The sequence below is a fragment of the Melanostigma gelatinosum genome (assembly GCF_949748355.1).
Source record: "Melanostigma gelatinosum genome assembly, chromosome: 9".
NCBI classification, from domain to species: Eukaryota; Metazoa; Chordata; class Actinopteri; order Perciformes; family Zoarcidae; genus Melanostigma; species Melanostigma gelatinosum.
In genome coordinates this window covers 4,441,263-4,447,262 of record NC_136642.1, presented here as the reverse complement: position 1 = coordinate 4,447,262, position 6,000 = coordinate 4,441,263, and positions in this window count along the sequence as shown.

The window sequence follows — 6,000 nt, the reverse complement described above, 5'->3', positions numbered from 1 at the left end:
TGGGTAACCTTCCTTCATACATTTGTACTCTGATTGCATAGAAATCTGACTATAGTTGTAGTCTGAGAGCAAATGATATCGTCTGGATTTCTATTCAAAGTTAAACTAAGAGAATTGGTTTCTCTGTCTGATTCTGAAGTTATTGCAAGTAAAATGAAGTAGGAATCGGTTGGTACTTGTCACCGTGCTTATGTTTTTTCATATTTTTAATCCTTGATGTATGTTTTCTTGGGGCAATTGTTGTTGTCTGTAAATTTTCTCATGCTGCCAGGTCGCCCTGGTAAGAGAGACTGTTGATCTCAACGGGTCTTACCTTGTTAAATAGAATAAGAAAATACACAGCTTCCAACACAGGGCTCCATTCATGTAGTGTATATAACATAAACATCATAAAGTATAGACATAGTCTATCATGTTGAACTTGATTTTCTTATGTCATTGTGTTTATTATATTAAGTAGTTATTTTAAATGTATTTATTTTATTCCCTACTATTTAGGCATTTTTTTGTCTTACAGATACAAAAGTGAGGAAGACCGTGGTGAGGAGGAAGATGCAGGCCGATGCTGACATGACAGATCCAGCAACTAATGCCCGGATGCTTCAACAGGTACATCTCTGTCTCTTTCTCCCTCTCTGTTTCCTTGAAAATTAGAGAAAATAAGGCCAAACTAAAATGGTAAAGAATATATGTATTGTATTCCTCTTCATCTGGGTACAACACTAATGAGTAAGGGATGGACTGACTTTGAGCTTGGGTGGAAGATTCAGCCCAGATTTCCCCCTGGGGATGAATAAAGTATCTATCTATCTATCTATCTATCCATCCATCCATCCATCCATCCATCCATCTATCCATCTATCCATCTATCTATCTATCTATCTATCTATCTATCTATCTATCTGTCTGTCTGTCTATCTATCTATCTATCTATCTATCTATCTGTCTGTCTGTCTGTCTGTCTGTCTGTCTGTCTATCTATCTATCTATCTATCTATCTATCTATCTATCTATCTATCTATCTATCTATCTATCTATCTATCTATCTATCTATCTATCTATCTGTCTGTCTGTCTGTCTGTCTGTCTGTCTGTCTGTCTGTCTGTCTGTCTGTCTGTCTGTCTGTCTGTCTGTCTGTCTGTCTGTCTGTCTGTCTGTCTGTCTGTCTGTCTGTCTGTCTGTCTGTCTGTCTGTCTGTCTGTCTGTCTGTCTGTCTGTCTGTCTGTCTGTCTGTCTGTCTGTCTGTCTGTCTGTCTGTCTATAGGTGGAAGACATCTTGTCTTCAGCAGCTAAACGTTTTGAAATTAAAAGATATTTACATATTCATAGATTCTAGATTTTTCAATGAGGGAGAAGGAGGAGAGGTCATTTTAAGTTAAAAAAAGACCCACATCAGACACAAATTATCATTCACAGCAGAGCATCTTTGTTTACGTCTTAAAACATGTCTGACAACGAAAGCGATTCTAAACAAAGCTGGTGATGACAGTAATAACGTCACGTCCTTTATTCAGCATCATGTACAAGTGAAGGTGTCAATACAATTGTTTAAAAAGCAAGACAACAAAAAGACCAATCTTCTATTAGCGGATGTCTAATTACGTACTCAAATGATTTGATTAACAGCAAAACAAAATCATTATATCATTGAGTAGGCTTGCAGATAAACACATGTTATACATAATAATAATAACAATACATTTTATTTATATAGCGCTTTTCATGACACTCAAAGACACTTTACATTAAAATCATCATATATAAAAACAATACACTAAAAACAAAGTACACAATAATAGTCACACATTAAAAGCAGTTTTGAACAGGTGAGTTTTGATTTGTGATTTGAATGTGGAAAGGTCAACGCAATCTCGGATGTTTTTAAGGTACATTTAAAATGCATTGAGGTTCTGTGGGTTTCTCCTGCTTTCTGGGCGGAATCTTCCATGTCAGCTTGAAGTCAGTCCATCCCTGATCTTTTAGTGCCGCAGTCATCTGAAGAGAAATAAACTGGGCTTATAATATATACGTAAACTTCGTAAAATGTAAACAAACACGTCACAATCATCAGTAACTTCTAAATAACTCTTCTGGTTAAAAGTCGTGTGTTGGTCCCTCCGGCCCCGTGTGTCTTTGTTCAACATGTCACACGTTTTCTCTGAGTGTCTAATAATGACGCGGTTGGGTTTACACGGCAGTTACTTGAAGGACCGCTGCTATAATTTCTAGAGCAAATGGTTTTCACTGATTTAGCATTTAGCATTTAGCATGAGTAACATACGAACCACAGTCAGCTTAAGTATTTGTCCCTTTGATTTAACAGTGTTCCGGAGCTTGTGACCACAACGTTGTCTATGAGGGTCACTGAAGCTGTTCTGTCTTTTACCAGCTATATTCTGTCCGATGAATAAACGTCTGGTTGGAGCCATCAAAAGATATCGTGTCCTGAATTAAACACAACGCAACGGAGAGTACGCAACTGCTACACGTGCAACACAGTTTTCCTTGAGGGAGTTATGGGATTTAACAGCTGTTAACATGTTACTGAAGTCTGATTCTTGAGGTCTGATGCCAAAGGTTAACTGATTCTAAGGTCCGATGCCGTGAATTCTGATTAGAACTGATTCTGATGCCCGATCCTGGGAACTGATCCTGAAATCTGATACCAAAGTTCTGATACTCGGGTCTCATAGCCGGGTTCTGAAGCCTGAGGGCCGAATCCTAAGATCTGATCTCAGGTCTGACGTTGGCCCAGAATCGTTCCTCTGTTGTTGCTTTTTCCTCATGAGAGAATGAGGATATGGGCTGGAACTTTACCTGCTGTAGGATCTGTGTGCCAGCAGCTGGATTAGAAAGGTCAGCATTGGTCTGAATCTTCACCCTCACCACGGTCTTCTTCACTTCCTTCACACGGGCTGGACGGTCCAACAAACAACCAGAAACCAAGGAGAGAAATATTATTGCACTGCCAGAAAACAAAAACAGAGAAGTAAATATCTGGTTTATATATATGTATATATTGTACCTCCATGGCACCAGAAGGTAAGCTCAGTGTCACAGCTCAAATCATTCCACTGGTGCTGTGAATCCTCAGCTACACAGTAATGGTTACCATCTGGCTGTCCACTTTGCCAGTTTCTGAAGGAGCTGCTGCTGTTGTCGGACCACCTCCACAGCACACGGTACAAGCCGGTCCACACATAGTACGGTGCCATTACTGAAGACACCCTTGAGTTTTCTTCATCATTCTCCATCATAGCCAGGTCGGTGTGGTGTGTTCTGCAGTAAGTCAGGGCATCCATCCAATTCAGAGCCTTCGTAACTAAAGTATGAACTTTCTGGTCTGCTACATGTTGATCTACCGATAGAAGTAAAGGAAAAGCTTCTGTTACTGCAAAGACTCGAGTGTGTGATCAACTTAACAGCAGCTCGAAAAAAAACAGGTGTCATTGCTGTCCTCCAGGGATTTAACTTCTCACCTCGCTGTAGTGATGTAGAAGTGGACTACGGGGTGCGTCAGTACACTGTGACATCACTGAGAGGTGTTAGGGCTGGGTGTTATGGACAAATCTTGTCGTAATTTCATATCCCAATAACGATATACTTCATCATATGGCATGTTTTCTGGTAATTCAATAAATAAATATGAAATAATCACATGGTAAAGCCTTTTTTTTTTAAAATACTGGCCAAATATAAACTACTGAGTATTTTCTCATTTTATTTAGAACTTTAAAACAAAATGCCCAGATTTTTCTGAAAAAAATAAGTTGAGCTTTAACATTTCCGCATCGTCTCATATTATCTTGAATAGAAAACCAGACATTTTCAAAGAGATATAATATGTAAATGAGACAAAATGAATGCATTTAGGCGGAGTTAACAGCCTCTCATTCTTTTCATTTCCTCTCATTTGTTCAAACAGAATGTACGCTCGACGTTCGTAAAAGATACAAATATCAGAACAACACGAACGTTCAGGCTCAAAAGTGTACCGGGGATAAAAATGTTAGATAAAAGACTGGAAGGAATTCTGCAAATCGATTTGGCAACACCAATAAAATCTTCCTCGGACCACACCCAATAACCTTTCAACAGTATACAGTTCTACACTGCTTTTCAATTCTCAGTTCACTCTTTAAATCAATAAACACAGTATTTGTTCTTACCGTAACAAACAATATATCTGGTGAGCAGACAGTCCATATCATTCCATCTTCCATCTGGTTCCATCAGCACACATGCCTGATTGCCGTTATGCTGATTTGGCTGACCTGAAACCCAGTTTTGGTAGCCAGTTATGCTTGTTCCACCAGTTGCGGACCATCTCCAGGAGTTTGCATCACTGCCCATGATTCCCTTCCAGGATTTTGGGTCGTCGTTCAGTCCGATCCAGATCAATGAGGAGATCGAACTAGGTCTGTTCAGCCTGTTTGCGTCTTCCGTGCTTTCAACGGTCGCCAGGTCGGTGTGTTTCACTCTGCAGTAGTGCTGAGCATCGGCCCATTTCATCGACAGGTTGACATGGTGGTACTCTCGAGGGACGAGGGCGGCGTGAGAGCAGGAAGCGAGGCCAAGTCCTGAGGGTTGATGAGAGAGAGGGCATATTTAGCTGTGAACTATCAAAAATCATGGTTGAATCTGTTGATCTGAATCATTTCAAAAAGCTTTTTATTAAGTTTCTAAGAGAAATTAGAGAGAGATCAGACCAGGTTAGTATTTGTACATGTTTTGGCCCATTGACTACAAATCACATACATTTAAAATGACTGTTGACAGTCTTTTTGTTCAGTTTTGGCTTAATATGGATGTAGGAGCTATATACTTTGTTTATTTATGTATGTATATTGCAATTACTGGAGACACATTTCTTCAAATCATAAAAATCACAAAAAATGAACCATCACACATAAAGATTATGAGTGTGATGGTTAATTTTAAGTGTAAAAAAATGAAGAAGATAGATTCAATTGAGCAGGTCAAAGGTCATATACGATTTCAAAAGCCCTTTTGTACATGAACCTGTTTTTACAGGCCGACATTTCTCAGCTGTCTGATTCAAAAGGAAATAATTAACCGTTTTGTGGCGCAAATGAGAACCAACAACAATCACCATGTAATGATGTAAAGATATTGTCACTCTTACCAAAAATGACGGAAATCAAACGCACGGTCCAATCCATTTCTGATTTCACTGAAAAGTACAAAACTATATTTATATACATATGTATCCTGTTCTACACATGACATCATTGCACTTCTGTCCATCCTGGGAGAGGGATCCCTCCTCTGTTGCTCTCCCGCAGGTTTCTTCCTCTTTCCTCCCCGTTAAAGGGGTTTTTGGGGAGTTTTTCCTGTTCTGATGTGAGGGTCCCGGGACAAGAGGATGTCAAACGTGTACATATTGTAAAGCCCTCTGAGGCAAATTTGTAATTTGTGATTTTGGGCTATACAAAAATAAATTGAATTGAATTGAATTGAATGTAGATATACACACACATACATATATATTTATATATGTACATATATACATATATTACATATATATTATATATATACACACACACACATATATATATTTATATATATGTGTGTGTATATATATATATATATGTATAAAATTAGAAAAGCACGAAAAACATAATTTATCATGAGAGCATATTACATTACCACATGCATATGTACAAGATATTTGGTGAAATATTTGTAATAGTTTTGAGAATTGTATAAATTCTGTCCTATACTGATGATAAAATGCCTAATAACTACTACTACTAATAATAACCATAGTAATTATAAAATAATGAATAGATTGGTACTCACATACACAAAATCCAGTGTTTTAACTCTTGGCAGCAAATCAACCAAACTTGGAATCACTTTGTCATCTAATGTCTGCTCACCTGTCAGAGAAGTATCCTGTGCTGTGCTGCATTTGGTTATGCTTTTATTTAAATATACAAATAAGCAACATGACGGGGGGGGGGGGGGGGGGGGGGC